The sequence below is a fragment of the Mchenga conophoros genome, linkage group LG7, assembly GCF_057382185.1.
Source record: "Mchenga conophoros isolate Kocher_MC1m ecotype Shallow Benthic linkage group LG7, M_conophoros_male_GT1.1, whole genome shotgun sequence".
NCBI lineage: Eukaryota > Metazoa > Chordata > Actinopteri > Cichliformes > Cichlidae > Mchenga > Mchenga conophoros.
Genome location: NC_140532.1, coordinates 20,893,683 through 20,917,743, shown reverse-complemented (window position 1 = coordinate 20,917,743; position 24,061 = coordinate 20,893,683). Strand labels below are relative to the sequence as shown.

The 24,061-nt window shown below is 37.2% G+C and overlaps 1 protein-coding gene across 1 annotated transcript in view; it reads left to right on the top strand.

Annotated features, from left to right (window-relative positions):
- Window positions 1-24,061, top strand: part of lingo1a (leucine rich repeat and Ig domain containing 1a) — a 122,819-nt gene that overhangs the window by 54,744 nt on the left and 44,014 nt on the right. Inside the window, exon 2 of the mRNA XM_085282837.1 lies at window positions 10,116-10,261. The gene's annotated coding sequence lies outside the window, so the exon portion shown is untranslated. The remainder of the gene's footprint in view (window positions 1-10,115; window positions 10,262-24,061) is intronic.

The following is a 24,061-nucleotide window of genomic DNA, read 5'->3' as shown; positions in this document are numbered from 1 at the left end:
ACTGAGATCAAATATCTAATGGTATGACTGTGTGAAATAAAGTTATCTGAAAAATTCGTCATATTTGGAAACTTCATTGAGAGTGACTCATTCACTTAGAGCCATTGCTTTCATAAGTAGAAAGACGCGGGGTACATTTGGATAGCCTAGCCTTCCTGCCTTCTTGGGACCTTTTTGTGCCACTGCTATGTGTTAAATGGCTGCCATTTCCACTGTGTTCAGTGGAATATAACCAAACTTGCCACAGGATAGTTTTTACCTGTCAATGTTAATATTCCAGTGTGAATTCCTTAAATCAGCCTAAAATGGCTGAGCAGCAGAAATCCCCACACCCATCACCCTGGGGACCATTTTCTGCCCATTGACTTCCATTATAAATGCTATTTTTCAACCCCAAATTATCATCATATGATTTTATTTTTTCTTCTTTTCTTGGATGTCAATGAAGACTCAGGGCCTTGAAGTTTTAATTTTTAAATTGCAAAAAAAATGCAAAAAAATAATGGCAGGTCAAAATGTATGTTGGTGCCAATCTTTGGTCCATCTAAAGGCCTACTTATAATGACAATCACATATTACTTCAACTGGTTTTTTGTGGAAATATTTAGTTTCGTTTTTTGGTTTTTGGGGCTTATAACACAGGGCGCTCATGTAATAACACTGGGATTTGAAGGGTTAAAACAACGAAAATATAATTAAAACTTTACATGAATATTTCAGGGAGAAGTAGTTTTACAAGGTTGGCTAATTTAAAGTGGAATAAGATATGGATATATGGTCTTTTTATGGCGTGGCTGAGAATGGTCCCTAGGGTGATGGGTGTGAGTTTTTTAAAGGATGGCAGGAGGGCTAGAGAGTCTGTATAATTTATTGGGCAAGTAATGAAGTCAAAATACAGCTAAGAATTTGTCTTTTCAAAATATTCAAACGATTTAATTAAAAATAAAGGAGGTACATTGTTTACAATGTAAACAGTAAACAAAAGTTATATGCATAAAACTCACCTAGTGAGACTGAAAGGTAGTAAAGTTTTACTTGAACAGGTTCCACTCGCTGAGCATGAATTTTAACTTTGTTATTGTAAAATTTGGTGCCCAGTATAGACCATATGGAACATAACATCTCGAGGCAATTTAGCATAATGCTTCATGACCCAAGAAATCTCTGTGCTAATGTATTATGTGACTAAATTAACAAAGCTGAACTTTCCTTTGGTGTCAGGCGATGGCTTCTATTTTCACCTCAGATGGAATGATTCATGAAATCATTTAGGCATCATTTTCAGGGATACACTGCTCCTTAATGATATTATAATTATCCACCAAAGATTAATTTGCATGTGTGAGGCAAATTATATGATGGATTACCTATAAATTGTCATAGAGCAGTAAAAATGGTGAATCGTGACAGAGCTCGGTTTTCTCATTGTGCGCTGAAATGACCAAAACATACTGAAGTATATATTTAAGCACCACTAGACCTTTCACAGTTGTAGCTCAATAAAACCAGCAAAGGTACAAACCACATTTAAACTAAACAAGACCACAATTAAGATTAGATTAGGTGAAATGTTGTTAATTGCCCCTCATAAATGGGTAATTGATAAATTACTTATCCATTAATTAGAGTGGACCTGCCATGCTCCCTGGACACCCCTCTCATCTGTCTCAGTTAAACTCCTGCCACTAAATGCAGATGGCAATAACAAGACGACCAGCATTTGCAGCATCTTTTTGCTCAGTGACACAAACTTAAAACCAGCCAACCCAAACTTTGCTAAATTTCTCTGATTATCTTGATTGAATTGTATTTTTAAATGAAGTCACTGCAGCTATTCCACACTACTTTTGGAGGTTTAAGGTGAATAGGGGTGGAGGCAGGGAGGCAGGAATCGTAAACCATGAAAACAAAGCCTCAGGGAGACCTTAATGGCTTTTACATGTCAAAAGGTTTTTCACTGCCTTGTGGTAGGTTGAATGTGGTTATTTGGATTGTGATTTTGCACTGCACTGCTGCTACATAAAGCTCTCTTATTGTTAGAGGAGACATGGGGCTGATAGTAGAAAGTCAAATCTTGTCACAGTATTTCCTTGAGTATTAACATTTTTTTCCCCACATGGACAGACTAGTAATTCACTGAATACAGTTTTGGTGACTGGCAGGGCATCATGCAAATGGAAATCAGACTCATCAGCATCTTATTGTTTATGTGTTTATCTGGTTATTTCTGGGAGTTGGAAGAGCTCATAAATGAAGCGATTCTGAGAATTACATAATCAAAAGTGTAACTGGATGTTTTCATTACTAGCTGAAGTACTATTTTGTGGTGAAGCAAGGTGCATGTGTTAAACCCATTGTTTTTCTTGCCAAAAGTAGAACAAGCCACAGCACAATCATCCGCTTATTGACTGATAGAGGAAAATGAGGTGACACAAAGAGATTCCCCCCTTTTCAGACAGTTTTGGTGTGGCTATGTAGCTGACACCGGAGTTTGATCATCAGCTTACAGACCCAGCTCAACAAGCCAAATAAAATGGGTAAATGACTACTGGAACCAAGCCAAACAGGTTGGGGCACTCCAAAGCTTGTGCTATTATTGTTTTATTTAGTTAAGATCTTAAGTTCAATGGGCTTGCATGACCCGCTTGACAATACTGGTGCCAAAGAATATGTTTGCATCCAGCACTGTGCACACACAAATATTGAACATGGACTACATACATAAGATATCCTTCAGGACACTAAATACACAAGTGGGTATTGATTTGGATCTCAATCTTGCACTTACGGTACAGCTAAGGTTCTGTGCCATTTGTCTTCACATATCAGGGTGAATTTTTCTAAGTAATTATCCAGACGACTGAATTGCTGGAAGTTTCACTGAAAGCCGGGGATAGTGGAAAAGGTGATCTAAAAAGAGACAGCATCATACAATTAATTAGTTCTCTGACACAGAGATGTCTAATGCCAAAGTTAGATCCACACCAGGTGTGCTGAGTGCTGTGAAGTGAGTGTTGTGTAGCACTCAGAACACTTGTGAGAGTTGACTCTCGAATCCAGTGAATGAGATCATGTCATGGTTATAAATTTAAATGACCAGAACTTGTGTAACTACACCTGTTTACTGGGAAATTACAGATTTTTCTCTGCATTACGCAGTTACTTTATAGTCCATAGTAAAGTTGAATGTGGAAAAACAACTGTAATACTTTGTTACTTTGTCACTACTGTTTCAGTTCTTTTGTTTATTGAACAACACTCTGCATACTTTCACTGCAGTGGGGAACAGCTGGTTGAATAAAAATAAAAGGTCAAAATTCACACTGCCAAGGTTTAATTACTTTAAAAGCCTAAGCTACTGGACATATTTAAGTGGTGGCTCACATGAGCTGTGGCTTTCAGCTTTTTCTACCTGTTTCTGTAGCTGCTGCAAAAATAATAATGGTAATAAATAATAATAACAGTAATAATATGAAGCATACACACATAAATTTATGAATTAAATTTAAACTCAGAAATGCTCATCTTCATTATCCAGTGCAGTGGTGATTTGATTTTACTTATTTTGTAATCCTGGAGAGAGTAAAAATGTGGGATTTCTGCAAAAGCTTTGTAGGTCTCTTTCCACAAATGCTATGCTCTGATCAATTTTTAATATTGTGCTGTTTAGTAGAGACAAACAAGGAATGACAATTAAAGGAAAACTTTGAAAATTCTGCAAACAGACTTGTTTCCTTCCTTCTCCAATACTTGATGAGATTATTGGTTACCCTGTGATATCTGTTTAATGTTAACTCACTGTGCAAATGTGTCAGCTTAGTTTAGCTTAAACAGTAAAAACAGCTAATCCTGTCAGGCAAATTATACACAATAAAATGGGAGGAGGCATCATGCCCCTTTACCATGAGGATGTTTGTCCCCCCCTTTTTTATTTATTTAGCTTATTAGATAGCTACAGAGATTTTTTATTGCACGTGATTATTTAATATCAGCCTATGTTTCCAACCACACGGTACTGCTAAAAAAAAGTCTTTCCTTATCCAAAGTAATCCTTTTTGACCAACTTCCCCGTTGTTATCCTCAAGAAGAAACATTTTCTTGTTTAATATTTCCATTAAATTGTTTAAGCACAAATCACTGATGTGTTAAGAAATGTGGGATGTTTCAAATGTGGCTTTCACAGCCTGGTAGGAGAAAAAACAAATAATGACTCCTGTATGGATTCAATTATGTTGCAAGAACATTTGAAGGATGATATTAAACGTGTATCAAAAAGTGGTGATGTAAACCTGCTGGTTCTATTAGGCAAATTAAAAGAAGAATTAAAAACGGATGATGCCATGTTTTGCAACTCTTTGCCTTGGCAAGGAAGAAAATACAACATTTCTACTAAAAACTTGAAGCACATGAATGAAACCAAAGTCACTCACAGTAAATACAAATTACATGCTGACAGGTAGTCCTGCTCAATAAAACAAAACAACATTAGTAACTGTATCCATGCCCGTTGTTCAGATTTATCAAAGTTTCCCCTGAAGCTCACCAAAATACTTAGTTAGCACAAGCAGTTTGTGTCTGGTGTCTTATGTTTGCGTCTTTCTGTTACAGGTCAAAGCCACTGTCTAAGCTCTTAATTGTTATGAAAGACAACACTTCATGTCCATTGACCCAGTCAGCACTATACAGAAGTCATCTTAGTATGTTACTTTATTTGTGTATTTATATACTTTTGTTCCTAACAGATGAGTCTACAATTTATTTGCATAGGTTATTAATCTGCTCATCCTTTAAAGTTAATGGAAGTTGTGTTGTTTGTTGCCTCTGCCGAGGAAGTGTCTCTGCTTTCCTGAACAAGCCACAGATTTATTTACAGTATGAGAGAAAGGACTCGGAAAGCCCACGGGAATAAAGTTTTAGACAGGGACAGTTGAAAGATGTTGGATAGAGGTCAGAACTGTTTTACCCACTGTGCATGCCACTGTAAGGTAAACTCCCCAGGATACCTGTTAGTCACTGAGGCCCTGATATGTTCTGCTGGATGCCTGGGGTGTGTGTACCACACAGGTGATACTTTTGCCTGTCAGGTGGCTTGTGGTGAGAACTAATCCTGTTGAAAATAGAAATGTTTTCTGCCTTGGGATGGGGGGAAGGAGTGCAAAAGCGACATGACCAGCCCCATGGAATCAGTCATCTATGTGCACATTGGGAAACAGTCTAATCTTGTCACTGACACATGGGAAAAAGTGAAAGTCTCTAGGTATCAGTAGCAAAGACAGAATGGAGTTGATTTGTAAAATCATACTAGCACATGATGAAAACTGAGAAAAGCATTTGTTTTTTTTCTTCCCAAACCTATGTTGTTATGCTGATTTGTAATTCACTGTATACATTTATGTATTATATCGTCATACACTCTTAACTTTAAAAAATTCCCATTCTGTCAATCCTGCTGAAAAGAGTTACACAAGAACTCTGACGTCTGTCATGCCCTACTTCTTAATTTCATTTAGTTTCCCACTCTCCATTTTAAATGTTAAATGCTGTGCAGATGGTGTTTATCAATGACTCATCATCTCTCTCCCCAATAGCCTGGTTTATGTCTGGGGTTAAATTCCTGCTGCAGTAATTCATGTGTTCTGACTTTTAGCTGTTATTATCCCAACAATTTTGACGTGACGATTGGGATTTTCAGGTTAGTTTGTGATTTCTGTTATTTCCCCCTGATGTAAGAATATGTTAGTTAATTGTTAATGTTGCTTTGGACTCTCAACTATATTTGACAGACAACATATAAGTTGCTACTTTTGTGTGATGTTGGTACTGGTTTGTGTGATTTCTGTAAATGTAAACAAGTGGTAGGAATGTATATTTCCCTGACAAAACTGACCATTTTCAGTGTGGGAAAACAATGCATTAATTCTCTTATCAAGCTTGCTTCACTCTTAAAATACCCAGCAGCAATTTTCATGTGGAAATGACTTCCCACTATCAGTGGGAAACCAAGCATGAGATGTTTCTTCAGCAAATAATGCCATTAAGGTTTTACCACTCAAAGGATTCTTTAGGGAGAATATCATATCTCACACGATGTTGCACAGTTTTGTTTCTTCTCATCATGGATAGCTTCATGCTTATATATTTGTTTGATGTCATCAGAATTGCCCCAATCAATTAAAATTGTTTTATTAATGACAATATCAGCTCATAAACTAAGTCATAAATATAATTGTCCATAGATCTGCCAATCCATCCATGCATTTTCTTCTGCTTATCCATTCGCGGGGACAGCAGTCTAAGCAGAAAAGCCCAGACCCTTCTGTCCTCAGCCACCTCTTCCAGCTTATCTGAGGGAAAACTGAGATGTTCTTAGGCCAGCCAAGAGATGTAATCCCTCCAGGGTGTCCTGGGTCTACCCCAGGGCCTCCTCCCAGGAGCACATTGGTGGAACATCTGGGGTGGCTGTAGCTCAGGAGGTAGCTGAGGTCACCTACTGATTGGAAGGTTGGTGGTTCGACCCCTGGCTCCTCCAGTCTGCATGTCAAGTATCCTTGGGCAAGATACTAACCCCTAATCGCTGTCCGATGCATCCATTGGAGTGTAAATGTAGTTAGAAAAGCACTCAGTATAGAGAAAGTGCTTGTGAGAATGGGTGTGGTGGCATGTTGTATAGAGCCCTTTGAGTACTCTGGGAGAGTAGAAAAGCACTGTATAAGAACCAGTTTATTTATCATAAACCAATTGGCTCCTTTCGATGTGGAGGAGTAGCAGCTATAATCTGAGCATCTCTCGGATGTCTGAACTCCTCACCCTATCTCTAAGGGAGAGCCCAGCCAGCCTTTGACAAAACTGTGATTCTCACAGAAGTCTTATAACAGAACAACTGTCTGTTCCTCCCAATCATGCCCCTCCTGGTCTCACTGTTGTTGCCCATTGAAGTCTCCCAGTAGGACAACGGAGTCACCAGATGGAGCACCCTCTAACATCCCACCAGCAACTCCAAGAGGGCTGGGTACTCTGAACTGTTGTTTGGTACATAAAAACAAATGACAGTCAGAACCTGTTTCTGGGCCCGAATACGCTGAAAAACAACTCTCTTGTCCACTAGTGAAAACTCCACTATACAGGCAGCAAGCCAATGGGATACAAGGATAGAGTCCAGTCCCTCCAGAGCTTGGCTTGGCATGCTGTGTGTTGAGGTGAGCCTGACTATATCTAACCAGAATCTTTCAACTTTACGCACTACCACCAGAGAGGTTACATTCATGTCCCAGTTGCCAGGCTCGATAGCTGGGGATCAGGACACGAAAGGACTCTGCTCCCTTTGCCACCCAACGCACCCAACCAGTACAACGCCTGATAATTATTACTGCAGTGTGCTTTATAATTCTATATCCATATCAGTCAATAGCTCATTAATCAAAGGCTGCTGTATATTTTTGTTGTTGTTGACACAGCCATCATGGGGTGTATCTGGGATGATCAGGAAGAGGAGTACAGAAGTCTGGTGAGGAACTTTGTCGCATGGAGTCACACAAACCACCTGCAACTCAACACCTCAAAGACTAAGGAACTGGTTGTGGACTTCGGGAGGTCTAGAGCAGGTCCACTGCCGGTTCAGATAGAGGGGGAGGAGGTGGAGGTGGTCAACAAGTACAAGTACCTCGGGCTGTGGGTGGACAATAAACTGGACTGGTCATGCAACACAGAGCACCTGTATAAAAAAGCCCAAAGCCGACTGTACTTCCTCAGGAGGCTGAGGTCTTTTAACATCTGCAGGAAGCTCCTGAGGATGTTTTACCAGTCGGTGGTTGCTGGAGTACTTTTCTATGCTGTGGTGTGCTGGGGGAGCAGCACAGCGAAGAAGGACTCATCCAGGCTGGAGAAACTGATCAGGAGGGCTAGCTCTGTGGTCGGCATGAAGCTGGACACTCTGGTGACAGTGGCAGAGAAAAGGACATTAAAGAAACTGATGGACATTATGGACAATGCCAGGCATCCTCTGCACACGGCCATAAACAATCAGAAGAGTCTGTTCAGTGACAGGTTGCTTCTCCCAAAGACAAGAACTAACAGACTTAAAAACTCCTTTGTCCCACACGCCATCAGACTGTTTAACTCCTCTCTGGAGGGGAGAGGGAGGGGAAACAGGAGGACAAAGGAGGGGGGAACAACTAAGCTGTAGTGCCTCTGCACCTCACTGTACAATACCTTGTGCAATACTTTTTGTAAATAGTCAACAGTGCAATAGACTCAATACTTGAAATGTGCAATTCACTTGTATTTTTATTTTTATTCCTATTTATTCTATTTATCCACTTCGTATATTTTATTTATATTGTCTCTGTATTTATATATATGTGTGTGTGTATAACTCTGTAACTTCTGTCGGTGCTGTGCTTTTTTGGAAGTCGAATTTCCCAGAGGAACCCACCCGAGGGATTAATAAAGTTCTATCTTATCTTTTCTTATCTTATCTTTGTTGTTGTTTTTATCATTCCCATACAATTACATGAAGTGTGTGAATACTGCAGTGTACAGAACACATGAAATAATCAAGTAACTTTGCAGTCTTCTGCAAAGTTCTGAACTATATTATTATGCAACATTTTCACTGTAACACAGGTGCTAGTAAATAATCTGAAACCAAATTTTATGCATTGAAATTAATTGTTTTGCGAGTAATGAGGCAGATGAAATGTAGAACATCTTGCAGAGGAAGAACAAGGTGTCTCTGTTACTGCCAACAACTCTGCAGACAAATTACACCAGCACAGATGCTTTGGACCAGAACACTTTGCTTTGGATCCAAGGTCTGACTTTTCCCAGCCAGAAAATCAAAGGGAAGTTACATCCCTTCTGATTTTAATGCATTAGATCGTTTGTGGAATGTGGAAGATCAAATGTTTGCCAAGTCATTTGCAGATGCAAACATATCTTAGTGGGTTTTTTGTATATTTTCAGATTTTTGTACGTAATGCTTTCATGTTTTTTGGACCAAATATGTCACAGGTTGATCTTACGAGTTTCAGCGGTAAAATGTTCTTATTCAAAATCAAATCAGTTACTGATACCGTGGATGTTAATAATTTCACCACCAATAATTTAATCTCCTATTATTTATTTCATATATTGAAGGAACAAATTAACTTTGGTATCCATTACCTCTGAAATACTCAAAATCTCTGGTATTTCCAAAGTCTGATCGTCTCTCACCCACAGAGAGGGAAATGGAGCATGTGGTTATTACTGGCAGGATGTTCTGATGTGAAATCCAAAAGCAAAACTGAAATACTGTTGTACTCTTTAGGAAAGAGCATTTTCAGTGTGAAGTCACTGGTAGACATCACTGATAATCACTGTTTAGTTTTTCATTTCTTAATCTGCCATTTATTATTTATAGTTAATTGAGCCTTAGGTACATTTAAACAAACCACTCATTTTAAGGATGATATAAGGATATCTTTTTAATTTTGTAATCTCTATTTCTTATACTAACAATGGATTATGTGACTGATTATATGTGTATTTGAAAAATCGCTCTCTGTAATGTGGAAGGAACAGAGGATTATGACCCAACTCGAGAGTTCAACTTATTTCTGCGGTGCGTTTCAGTTTTATTATTTAATTACGTTGGTTTTGTTGGTCCACAACTTTAAAGTTCTGGTTAACTCCCACAGCTCCCAGCAATAACAAGATGTTACTTTAAGCGAACAGCCTTTATTGGCACACTATATGCTATATCTGCCTAGCCGGAAACAACAGACAGATGCAGTTAGCTGTTAAATATAGTGGTGCGAGGAGCGGCTGATGAGACAGATATTTCCCTCAGGAGCTGGTGGTGGTGAAAACAGAGTTAAACAAAAGCAGAAATATTGGACTTTGTGTTTTGAAATTCATCAAGTGGCCAGAAACACAACTCCAGATAAATAATAATGGTCTTTCATGTCTGTAGGATGTGTTTGGTTTCAAAGGAATAATGTCAGCATTGAATTCACAGCTTGTTTCCACGGCCAACTAATGACATTAAGTTTGGTTTATGTTTTAAAGAACATCACATTTAACACATAATTTATATGCTTTGCAGTAAGGATTCTTGTGTTGGTTGCTTCATGCAGGTGGCTGATCAACTGAAGAGGGAATGCTGTGAGGGTATGTGGATTAAGGGGAGACGTTGCTCATCTCACACCTTCAGCCTCCCACCTCCTGCACAGTAAGCAGATCCAGCGGCTCTTTGGAATCAGCAGGCCAGCAATTACTGCCCGTGAGTATTATTGCACTCCCAGAATTATTAAAAACTCACGCTGATCGTCACACAGAATAAAGAATCTGACTTTGCGGTGAGATCATCTCTTAACTTCAGCATTATAAAAAGCACTGCATCTGCGGACCTTCTCTGATACCTTTTAAACCAGCCAACAATTTACAGAGTAAATCAAATTAGGAATAAAAAAACTTGACATTTGAAATGTGCGAGGATAATATAAATAGGTAGTTGGCAAAGACGTCTCACCGCATAGCAATCAGAAGAGACGCTTTGAGCATTGAAATAGCTGATCTCCTTATCTCATTGGCTTAATTAGTGTTAATACATCACAGCTCCTTGATTCACTTTACAGATCTCTCAAAAAAATGCGTGTTTTTTTAAACACTAGTGATTTTTTTTTAATTCAAACTTGTTTTTTGAAAGGTTTGTCTTGCAGTCCCTGTTATTGTTGGGTACGGCTCTTATTGTCGTGGATTGTCTTAAATAACACTTACCTTTTTTTTCCAGTAAACACACAATTTTTTTAGTTGCCGAAATTTTGCTGGTTTAATTGTTGGTAGCTAAGAACTAAAATTTCATGTCAGTGAATATTTAGTTTATAGTTACTGCTACATTACTGCTATACTTGCTCACATACTTTCATTTAAAAGGTTCACAGATTTCTTAATAGAATAAACCAGACAACACTGCCCACTCTTCTGTTGCAAAATAATTGTGTAGATACTGTAGACAGATCATTTCTGGGACGCAGGATACACTTTACCATACTCTGCATGTAAGTGTTTACTGTATGTTGTAGCAAAGCCCCCACATTTAAGTTGTGCTTTCTATTTCACAGAAACAATATAAGTTAAGTAGTGTACTAAAACATAGTTTGCCTTGTTTTTGCTGGGACTCCTGCAAAGTCACTTTCACTGCATGTTGCCTCCCTTAAACACCAGAAACTAAATACTATGTTATAGCTGGTCAGTAACAATAAACTTATAAAGCACTCAGTAAGAAAGTTATCCTGATGGAACCCTATGTTCTACTCATTAGTGTACTTCTCTATAAAACTAAATTGTTCTCGCATTTACATTTAGGTGTCGACAATGTAATTAATGACTGGATGTTAATTTTCTGTTAATAAAACATTCATTTTATGAAATGTATCTGAGTCAAAAGAGGAAAGGAAAGAGGAAATGTTTGTTGTTGATACCAGACATATAAGACATTAAACATTAAACCAAGTCCAGCTTAGTTTGTTTTGGCTTAGGGAAAAAATGTTTTTGCCTGATACTGTCTGGTATACAGTTCATTCACTCTGACTTCACTTCCTAGAGGTGAAGTCAAGAGAGGCTACCTCTTTCCCCCATAAAGTCATAATTTGACAACAACTCAAACTCTTTAAGGCATCCAAAGGGGAACGACTTAAAACTGCTGACTTTTAAAATATGCGTATTACTCCTGCAGAACAGCTGTGCCATTACAATTACTGACAATCAATATGGTTTAGTTTAATTTACTTTCAGCTGTGCCTTGAAGAGAAAGGACGATAAGAAAAGTATCTAAAATATATAAAAAACATGAAACAGATATTCACAGATTCAAGACACTCTCTGTGAGCCGCATCATAACTGTATACACTTGTGTACCTCTTGTGTAACTCTACTCACTAATCTCCAGTGATCCATTTCCATAGGCCATCACTTTTTTCCTCACTGCCTTACTTTCATCTATCTGTTGTTTCATTTCATGACTTTTCATGACTTTAACACACATTAAGCTACCTTTATCTTGCTTGTTTCAATTGACTCTTTTTACTGCACATTGCCAGCATATTGACCACATTTTTTTTTCATGACAGGCTCATGCGATCTTGACCTTGTTACAGCAAGAAATAGAAGAAAGGGATAAGGAGTAAAAACTACGATCTATTAGGTTTGTGTACCTCAGTAATATGTCTAGTGGACTGTAACTATCTCCCTGCGGATGACTAGACATCTACGCTTTTCAAGGGAGGAGCATTGAAGGAAGTGCCATCGCTTCAGCTCCTCTGTGCCAATTGCTCCAAAATGGCCAATTTCCTGTCTAGGATGTGTGTTTTCACATTTTTATCATCCCCAGCCGTAGTTATCTAGTTGCACTTAGGGCCATCAGTCATCGATGCTGCGTTTAGAGGAAGCCGATGTGCAGTAAAACTGACGGACGGCCTTCCGCATGACTGAAGATGTATGAGACATGCAGGCAAGCTAGTGGGGATTTTATTTATTTATTTATTTATTTATAATATTTTCAGTGCCGCCAAGAGCTGCCAAGAGGGAAAATAGCATTACTTAGAATGCCGATGACTGAAGAATTTTGGAATTCTTTAGAGTGACTTTCTGATGTTTTATTTTGTGGATGTTATGAGGCGTTCTTATATCAAAGCAGAAACAGTGTTGATTTAAACAACAAACCTATTTTTAAAAGGGAATTATTTTCAGATCTATTGCAGTACAGCCTAGTTTTAGAAGAATGGCATGTGTACATCTTTTGTGAAAATGTTCTGAAAGTAGTTGAGAATCAAATCAAAGTGGAATTTGTGCAAATTTTGGCAACAATCAGTCCATCCATCAGTCTCTTTACTTTTCTGTGTTCAGTTGCTTTACACTTATAAACGTCTTCCAGCTGAACCAAGCCATTATTCAGGTTGTCTTTGTTTGTATGCAATCCTTTAGAATGCAGTACGATAAAATAAAGAAACTACATGACCACTTTTTGAATCCTCCTAAAGAGGTTAAAGCTGTGCATTTACCAGTGTTATTCTTGCACGTCAGCATAAAAGCTATCAGAAGCTGTTATACCTCAACAATGAACATTTTACTGTATTTTCTGCTGCAGAGGATAATAACCATGTACAGCATCAGAAAATGATTTATCATTTGCATAAGAAAAGCAAAGGGACGCCTCTCAGCAAGCTCTAATGAGAAATGCTTCCTGTTCAGTTGCTTGCTTACTTACTTGGTTACTTAATTGTTAACGTTCTTCACTGCATGAAAGTTCACCCATCAGCAAGACAAGTGAGATACATAAAGTTTAAAAAAAAAAGATGCATACAAAACCCATTTAGTTAATGTCTGTGAGTCTGTCATTTACAACAAAAACAAAAAAGTATTTGTTGTTGGTATGCAAGTAAAATCTGCTTCTACCGCTCCTTGTTTTCGTCACAGCAACTGCATTTCAAACATGATACCCTGTCAGGTTTTTTAGTTATATCTGACACCATGTCTGCTTTTACTTGGTTTGAAATTGATGAATCACTTCTCAAAGAATGGTTGAGTGAAGCCGTCTGTGTATTTTCACTACCTGCAACATAATTGGTTTCTCATGCTTTAGGGCAGCACATAGTTTTTTGTCTAATTACAGACAATTCCCTCCAGTTGGACCTTTTCATTTTCACTACAAGTTGTCAAAAGTAGATCGTATTCGAATTTCACCAAAGGATACCTTTAGGCCAACCATTTAAAATCAAATAAGCTACACTGGAATTTCTGTTTGTATTTCATGTAAACTCTGTTTGATCTATTAGAACAAAATATTTTACGCCTGGACTGACATTCATAGCTTTTTTGACGAATAGTAATCTCGACAGAAATGAATACTATGGTGTTTAAAACTTGTTTTTAAAAAAGGATCATTTGTATTTAATTCCAGGAAAATTTAAAGTAAGTTTAAAAAAAACATTAGCTCTGGCAGCCATGTCTACGTGGCTGCCAGAGCTACTAGTTTTACTGCTAGAAAAGTACCATGTAATTTCATCTTTTTTTCATATGCAGTTCCCGTTTCTTCTGAATCCCTGTTTCCTTTCGTGTTAAAAGTTTATTGACTTGACTATTTCATTGATCAAGTAATAAGTGCAAAGGACATTTTTTTCTGTTAGAAAGTACCCGTCTTCTGCTTCTAGATTGTATTTTCATAAAATACACAATATCTAAGAATGGCACCAAAGGCAACACGTCCCTGTCCTTCAGCATACAAACATGAAAACATTCGCCTGTAACGAATAAAAATCTTTTCAGTCGTGACTTTGCCAAAGGCAATGAATATGCCAGGGTTGTTATTGTTGATTCCTGTCCTAGTATTCTAGCTGTTAAGCACATAAGCTTGCAGTGAGCGTATAATGTCTGTTACCAAGACCTTTCATTGTCCTTAGATTTGATGAAGGAACAGGACGCAACAGGTTGTGGTCTTGAAATTCAGGAGCATGCAGTGTTAGTAGTCCCCAAAAATTCTCTCCTGCATTTAATTGAAGGGGAGCAAATATAAAATCAGTAAAGAAAAAAATATAAAAGCTTTTAAAGCATCTTATATTAAAAAATCTGAAATGCTGTTAAACCAGCTCGTTATTGTGTGAAAAGCCAATCAGGTTGCTTATGTTTCTGTGTGAGATTATGACATGCTTCAAAGTTTACTCATGACGTTGACTCATGGTAACACTTTATAAGTATGAATATTGTTAACGAATGGTAAACTGCTATTTAATTAAACTTTAGATCATGTTAATTTACCAAAACAAACAAAGGGAAGATGATGTTTACTGTCTACTAGTCAGTATTCATTTGTTACTTTGTCATTAGTTTATTTATATCAAATAAATACTTTCAGAAGTTTTCCCTTTTAACAAGGGCTAGAATCCTATCTTTTACCAGCCTCAGTTATCTTTCTGAAAGCATTTACACCAACTGTATTACTTTAATAACATGATAGCCTTGTTTGCTTAAACTTTAAATAAAAACAGCTACCAGTAAATGGTATAGAGTTTCCATCTCAGATTTATGGTCATTTATGTTTCGGGGGGATTTTTCTAGCACAGTATGTTGGAAATCTTTAGTATCCTTGCAGCAAACCTTTCAAACGGACTATTGCAGTCATTTTATTAAATCCATCCACACTGAGCTTTTCTAACCTTAAAGCTACATATGTAAAATACATTCCAGCATCTTTAACTCGCTATTAGCTCTGGATTTTGATATGAACCCCAAACAGCTGTAGAAAGAACATAAGATTTAGGATTATGCCTTTAATGGAAAATTAATTTGAGACGTTTACTTTGTCCAGTCCAAATGTCATCCAGCTATTCAGAGCATATCTGAAGTTCAGTGGTTCTTGTTTAAACAGGCTGATGTGGTGGTGAAAAAGAGCTAAAAGGCTTGGGGGAAAGGGTTGTTAATTTAAGGGGAGGTCACGTTGCCCAAGAGTTTAATTTGACTTTCGAGAAGTCTTTTCTATTCAGACAACTGAATATCAGTAAGGTTTTTTTTTTTTTTGCCTTTCAGCTTGACTTACTATCAACCTACTTTTGACACACACTCACATACATACGTGCAAAATATGATAAGAGAAAAATCACCCCCTTGCACAGCATTTTGCCTCTCTGTCAATAGGCAAAGATTGCAGTTCAAAAGTAGCCTTGTTTTTCTTTTTAAAATAAAGCTGAGGCAAAATAGGCCTTGATCTCTTGGAGCAAAAAGTGTGTTTGTGGAAGATTTCCTCTAATCCTTGCAGCTAAGTGCAAAACAAGAATCCAAGGTCAGCTTTCCAAGGGATGCAGGGACCATATTTCTATCATATAAAGGGATTTTCTGCTTCCATTGTCTCAAGAATATACACCAACTCTGCATGTTTACATAAGCAGGTATGCAGCCTCCAATATATCACACAAAGCAAAAGTGCATGCTTGAATGAAACCACCCAGGCTTTTCTTTTCTTTGTAATGTATGTATGTTGGTTTTGGCACGAGGTGCTGCTATGGAAGAATGTGTTGTGTTTATGTACATGAATACAACACAAAAGCATACAGGTTTCTTTTGTGCATCATCACATGTAATATGGAGAAGCTCATTTCTAATGAGGGAACAACTTGGATTTGAAAAATTCTTTCTGTAAAGGTGACTGCTTTTCTTGACACGCAGTAGACAAGAAATTCAGATACATTATGATTTTTCAGGAATTTGCATTCTTTGTGAATGCATGTGTAGGTGTATTACATATGCATCATTACTGGGAATGATATTAAAATAGATGAGGGAATTAATCTCTATTGCTTATGATGTATGTTTTAATGGTCCCCTAAATGGATATTCAGTAGTCATTAGTCTTACATATGAAATGGGTTCTGTAATCATTTCCACAAGGACTTTGCTCAGAAGAAATGACAGCAGGACATCAATGTATTTTTCCAAAATTAATGTGTAATCACAAAAGGGAATGGGGTGATAATTTTTTAGCATTATTTTTTTTCTTATATCACAAAAAAAATACAGCTGTGCAGAAGTGAGTAATGGAGTCAGATATTGTAGAAGTATAGCAGTTTGTTGGAAATATGTTTAGTTTGTAAACAGACCCAAGGGTTAGCAGCAACTTCCTCTTGTAAAGGTTTAGTTTTATCTGTCTAAAAGCTGTTGGGGTGAGACTCAGCTTTTAGAATGATTGAAAAGCATTAGTGCATGAAGGTCATTGCCCCACATATTGGCAAGCGCCTTATGCTACCAAAGATTATACTACTGAGTCTCATCCAAGGTTGGCAGCGATAATTTGGAGCTAAAGCTACATATAAATATTGGTGTGTTTAACAGATAAGTAATGGCTTACAGTGCATGGTGAGGTGGTGATTTTAAAAAAGAAAAACATGGACAAAAGTCAGGCCAACATATTAAATGAAAGTTGTCTTAGCAACAGGGACATGCTAAGCTGGCTTCACTGTTTTGTGTTAACTACAATCAGGAATACCTAGGATGATGACTTTTTGATCCCATTCAGTGTAACCCAAAATACAAACACATATAGCTTTGATAGTATTTCAGTTATAACAGTCTAACTGCAGTGAGCCAACTGAAAAGATTTCTTTGTCAACAAAAATCTGATTGGATACTTCTGCCTTAAAATAGTTTCTGGAAATGATCCAGTCATTAAAAACTAAACATGACAGAAAATAATTTCTCATATAATTAGTGGAGAATTATAAATGAAAATAAATACAACATATAAGAAGAAGGGCCTGTGGTTGCCTTTTTATCCTCTTGAGCCCTAAAGGTCTTACTGAGGTTCCTGCTCAAAAATGACATGCCCAAAATAATTAGAGTGGTTCTCTTCAATTACAAACTCTGTGTAAACAATCTTGGTATCAAAATAAAAATTTCATCAAAGTGCAAATATGACATTGTCAAAGTTACTGACGTTGGAACACAGAAAAAGTAAGTGGATTTTTTTTCCCTAATTTATATGGATTTTATTGCATATAATCACTTTGAAAATATGCTTCAGTAGATAATAACCTCAAGAAAACCAGTGATCAGATCAACATATGAACATGATCTGTGCAAAGATTGATTGATTGAGCAAAGTAACCAGATGGTTGATGGAGACTTTGATTGGGATGCGTTGGACGACCCAAATGATGTGTACACTGAGAAGAGGAGGGTTGCACAATAGCTGTCACGTAAAGCAGACAGACAGACCACAAATGAATTTAAAGTACAATGAATAATGGCTGATTGTCTTAAAGAACATAATAGTTCATAGGGGGTCATATGATTGTTGGGCTTTTCTCTGTATCTATAAAGCGCCTTGAGGTGACTTTTGTTGTGATTTGGCGCTATATAAATAAAATTGAATTGAATTGAATAGATAAAGTATAAGAGAAAGGTACTAACAATGCAATTTTACAGTGGGACATTGGAAGTGAAATAGCCCGTATCAGAACAGATTCTGAACACCTTTCTATGTTTTCCTGTCCACACAGTAAGCAGTTTGCAGCAGTGTGGTAACCAGAGACCATAGAAAGTTAATGAAAGTTAATAAGTAACAATGGGAAGGGGAAAAAAGACGGCTATGCAAAATGGGAATATCCCAAGATAAACTTTTCTAAAACTTTTTTTTGAGGTGGGCAACTGACTACCAGTGACAATGCAGAAAACCAGTTATTGACGTATGACAGGTGTAGTCTTTGCTACTGTGAGTTTTCCCAGTCAGGATGAGTGTCAGCGTGTGGTTTGTACACACAGTTACACACACAGCCAAATAGAGCCTTGAATGTTTGCACACAACCGTCAGCAAGAAAGCAATATGCAACAAGCAAATCGCTCCCTGTTAGGATGCAACTTTGCATTCAACGGTAAGTGATGCCAAGACTCCCCCCCCCTTTTGTTAGTCCGTAATGTAGCCTTCGCAACACACTCGTGTTCTGTTGCTCAGTTTACTTACAGAGGAAGGGGGAAACAAGAAAAAATTCTGTTACCTGATTAATGTCCCACTCACTGAGCACACAAAGAAAAATGAAATCATTTCCGTTTTGTTTTGGATGTGACCTTGCAAAAACCTTAGGTGTATTTTTTTCTTGTCTCTTCAGCTTGCACATACTACCTGCCCTTTCATAAATTTTTGTCATACCTTGTTGCATCCTGTCTCACAAACACATTTAATTTAATTTAATTTAATCTACACCCACACTGGTGAAAATGGCTTTTGACAGAACATATTTTCTCATATATAACTACTGAATAGCTGCAGACAGAAAACATGGCATGTATTACATAACATTTCAAAGATGTCTGTGTAGGTTCTCAGTCATCCAGGTTATGATAGTCTAAGGAGCTTAGAAAAAAAGCGACTGCACTTCTTTAAGTTTCTTTTAGATGTTTTTACCTCTCATCCGAGAAGCTTCTTCAGTTCTAAGACCAAATGGAGAAACAACATTTTAAAGACTTACACTGCATTGCTTGGTGGTTTCAACTGACTTTGAGTTCACAAAAAGTAAAAGTCGTTAGTGTACCTCACCAGCCTGTTTCAGTCCACCTAGTCATGAGGTAATTGTTGATGAAACAGTAACTTTAGTTACTATGGACTGGAATTATAAAACAGCCATTCAATTGTTATTATTAATTTATTTGTAATTTTGTTGGAAGTGTTTTTTGTAAGAAATAGTTTACCAGATCCATTGTATGAAGTATGGCATCTGAAGAGCTTCACTTTTCGTGTTTCTGTGTATGAGCCACTGTATCTGCTTTTTCTCTGTGTTGAAGTTTAGTGGAAGTAGCCACTTTATTTGATACTGCATCAACCAGAAATATGGTATATCTGAAAATGCATAATTTAACAAGTAATTTCTAACACACTAGTACCTGTGAAAATGAAAAAAAAAATCTAGCAGGGACAATTTTATTTTCAGATTTCCTCTTAAAGTAGCTTTCAAATCTAAATATTATTTTTCTGTCAGGGCATACAAACTCTCATAGTGTTAATGTTGGGAATTGGTTGCCCTGCTTTGCCACATCAACATATCCAGTGAGGAGTCTCAAAAAATAAACAAGATAGAAAAAAACCCCTCATCTGAGCATTTGTATGAAACCCATTTTTCAGTTAGTTTTGTGGTTGTTCCAGATGCAGGATTATTGCAGGATCAATTAAAGTATACTTACTTTGAATGTGCAATCCAAGAAAAACTGGTTAAACTACATGACTTTAAACAGCATCAAGCTCATTTCTATTGTCAGCTCCTGGCTAACTTAGCTGACACTCACAGTGAACTGAATAGTTTCTAAAATCTTAATCCAATTGGCCTGTTCATACGACCATGAAATACATCATCGGTTGCTAAAAAACAAAAGAAAAGAAAACTCCCATTTTTCAATTTCTACTGCTGCATGTTTAAATCGTATCAGCCCTGGATTTTTTCAATCTTCCTTTTACCTGCATAATAATCAAAGTTGATGACAGAAAATTCTGTCACATGTGATACACGGTGGGAACAATAAACTTGCTTACATAAGAAGAGAAAGATAAACAAATAACAGCCAATATGCAGCCCAGCAAGCTATGCTTATTGTCTCTTCAAGAAGAAACTCATTTTCTCAAGGCACTGTAGACACCCGAGAATAAAAGACACAGAGGTATTCCTCCTGAAGGTCAAGAGTAGAGGAAACGGAAGTCAAGAAATTACTTTTTCATCCACAGTGAAAAATGTAAATCTAAATAAATTGTGATTTGATTCCTCACATTTTTTTTTTACCATCATGGTTTACTTGCTGTAAAAAAAAAATAAAAAATTAAATCAAATAAAATAGAAAGATAGAAAGAAAAGTAGTGCTCTAAGGTGAAGGAAAAACCTGAAATTCCCTTTAATTTATATTCTTTATATTGCTCATTGGCTTTATTCAATGTAACAAATAAATACATAAATACAAATCTCTCAATGTAAAAGAAAAAAAAACAGCCAGTTGTTTGCAATTTAAGTGTATTTTAATGAACACTACAATTTGCTCTAAAATTACTGGCTTCAGCTTTACTCAGGTGAAGATGTACATTCTTTGTTCTTCTCTACCCTGGAGAGCTGTGGAGTGTGCCAGTACAATGGCAAGACAGTAAGCAGACTTTAATTGATTCCGCCAATTACTCTGTCTGCTGGCAACAAAGTGTGGCAAGTTACAGTGAGAAGCAAATCGGTTTAATGAGACTAGGTGTCCCCGGCCTGGTTTCAGGGAGTTTGACGAGCAGAATACTGCAGTTGGCTGTGATGATACAAGACACCGATCACAGCAACAGCCCATTACATCCAAACCTACTGTATTTTGCAATGTGAGAATGTAGCCTTTCAACACACTTCTTACAGTGACATCATCTAAGCCGCCTACATGCAGAAGATTTATATGTTCTCGGCAAGGTTTAAGAGTGCTTAATAGCACATGTGATGTGATATTTTTCATCATGTCTGCTTTCATGTTTAAATTAGTCTTTATTCTCTTCGGTCTTTTTCAGTGGAAAACCAGTCCAGAAATATAGCCTCAGTGAAAGCATGAACTAGCTGTTTGACAAATAACCTTCTATGGTATCAAGTGGCAGTAACTAATGTGTTGCATCTGAGGAAAATAGCATTGATTGTGAGAGTCATTTACTCCCTATTGAGAAGCAATTTGTTTGGTCTTTTTTTTTTTTTTTTTTTTTTTTTTTTTTTTTTTTTTTGCAGAATGTGAAGTATGGTTATACAATACTGGAGATGTAAGTCTGTGGGTGGGAGGTAGAGTAGATGAAGTGTGCCACACCAAGTTCTATGCAGAGGTGCCTTAATGATCTGAACTGCTGATCTTTGAAAAAGAATGACTGGCAATTAATCATTTGAAAAAAAAGGAAAAAAAAAAGATAGATCACAGATCAAACCCTTAGAGCACAGCTCCCAGTCTTTCCTTCAAACCACAATTACTCACACCTCTGTAAATATCATGGTTGGAAGGAGAAAGCAATGCTAGATAATGGTATTATCAAGGGAATTACATTAGAACCCTTGAGACTTCAAAAAGGGTTCTTTACAAAAGCAATTATGCAGCTTGTTCGTCTCAGAGCTTTCTTATCCCACAACTTTGTGTCAATAACCTTAAAAGTAAATAGCTAAGTAGGGCTCAAGGGGCTGTAGAAAATATCACCGAAGGTCGCATTTAGACTTTCCTGTAGCGAGAAGGGTAGTTTACAAAGGTGGTAAAAGAGCTGGATGTTTTCTGCTTTTTCAGGACGTGAAGATTAATTACAGGGTCACATTAAAGATTGGCACAGGCTTTAAAAGCCTCAGTAGACACACAGTGTGGAGCCACAGTACACTGGAGTAAACATCTGCATTACACAGAGGGAGAGAGTCAGGATAAATTACATGTTCAGTCTTTTAAAAGCCATGAGTTTCATACTCTGATTTCACTTGCACATTCAACAGACAATTTCTTACAAGTTAATCCATCAAAACAGCTTTTGATGTCAATGACAAAAAAAGACAATTCCTCCAAAAATATATAATGGCCTTGCAAGGATGCGTATTAACCTCCTAAGACCCGAACTCTTCCATGGCATTCATTTTAAATTTCTCTTTGATATTTGGGCATATTGGGGCCCGATGAATGTAAAAACAAAGAATTACCAGATTTGATTTTTTACCTTATTTTTGTTTTTAAGAAAAATAAGAGCCACATATGAGGATATTCGTTTAAAATTTTGATAGAACTGTAGCAGTATAATGTCCTCGTAGGTGGATGTCAGGCCCTTGTAGAGCAAAATTGAGTATTTTGGTCTAAATAACCCAAAATGTGATGTCCACATATGTGAATGCCAGGTCCTAGGAGGTTAAATTAGAAAAAGGTGTAGCCGTTTTAAAGCATGACACAAATAAGCTCATACATTTGTAATTTTGTATAAACACATAACAACTTAAATGTTTAAACAATGGCAACGATTCTACTTGTCTATTCTATTAATAAAAAATCTTTTTGTTTCATACTGCAGGGTGTATTGTGTACATTGTAACAACAAACTACTTCACATTAAAAAGCACACTGCCTTTCACTCTCAACCTCTGTTCAAGGCTATTTAGGCTTGTCACGAAACCTGAAATGACTGAATTGATGATGAGCAATTAATTTCTTCCCAAATAAAGACACAAGGTCGTCCTTTGAGTTTGTTGCTGTTTCCTTTCAAAAATAATCCAGATATAAAAATGAATCTAATCAGCGGTGAAAAAAAGAAACACGCCACAAAGCGTTATGAAACACACTTACTGTTTATAGGTAATACACATTTCATGATTTCCTAAAAAGGTCAGGGAAGAAAAACACACACAGGACTGGCTTTATGAAAACATTCATTCTGGTGCTTTAATTTGTAATCCATTTCAATCATAAACATATTGATTTAGCCGTATTTGCTAGTTCATTCTCTTTACATTAAACAGTGTAACCAATACAGGTTCTTTCTGATGCCATACATATAAATACACACATACACAAAGTGAAACCACTTATTCTTGGAGACGACATGAAATATGACAAATACGAAAACTATCTAGCTAAACTATCTAGCCAAACACTAAAACACACAGTTTGCCTCACTCTTTTCACCCTGGCACGTGAAAAGAGGAGCAAGCAGTTAGATGTTTTTCAGGAGCAAAGGGAAAACACCTTTTTCAAGAAGAGTTTCCAGCTGAAAATTGGACATTCACATCAGTAGGTGGAGTTTTCCTCTCTCCCAGGAGTGTCATTGCTGCTTGGATTGGGGCTTCCAGTTTATCAGTATCAGGTCTTCTTTTTCATGCGTGGCATGACCAGGGTATGCCCAAGCTGTCTCAGGTAGATCTGGAGGTGTCCCCAGTGTCCTTTTAACTTCTGGGAAGTTCCCCATCCACTTAACAAAGGCAGAAATAGCATCTGATTTTATATTCCTTGAAATGTCTGACAGAGCTCTTATCTCCCTTGATACTGTATGATACTTTATTTTAGGACCCATGGCAGATATTAACCAAATAATTTATTAAATCTTCAAGGGCAAAATTAGGTGTTTTTGACTGGGACTGCAACACATTTTATTTTTAGAATAAGCACTAATAAAGACAGAAACAAGAACATGTAGATGTGATATCATTAGGGACAAAATTGTTGACAAAGTCATAAAAATTAGAATGAGATACAGCAACATCTATACATAGTCCAGAGTGAGGTGCTTGATTTGCCTATAAACAACAATGTTTATCTACTTCTAGAGGAATAGAAAACATGATGAAAGAAATTATTTGTCATGCTTTTTGCAAACGGAATAGAGCGTAAACAGGGGGCTACAACATGTATTATTCTACATGGTTTGCAGAGCCTACCTTGCCCTGTCAATTGTTCTGGAGACCTTTTAATCCAGTGACTTCCCTGTGGCATTGGCTTGTCTCCAGCTGTGAGCAGCAAGTGTTTATTGGCTGTGGTATCAGTGGGATACTTGTAGTGGCCCGCCCCACCTTTAATTCTTAGATTCTTCCCAAGG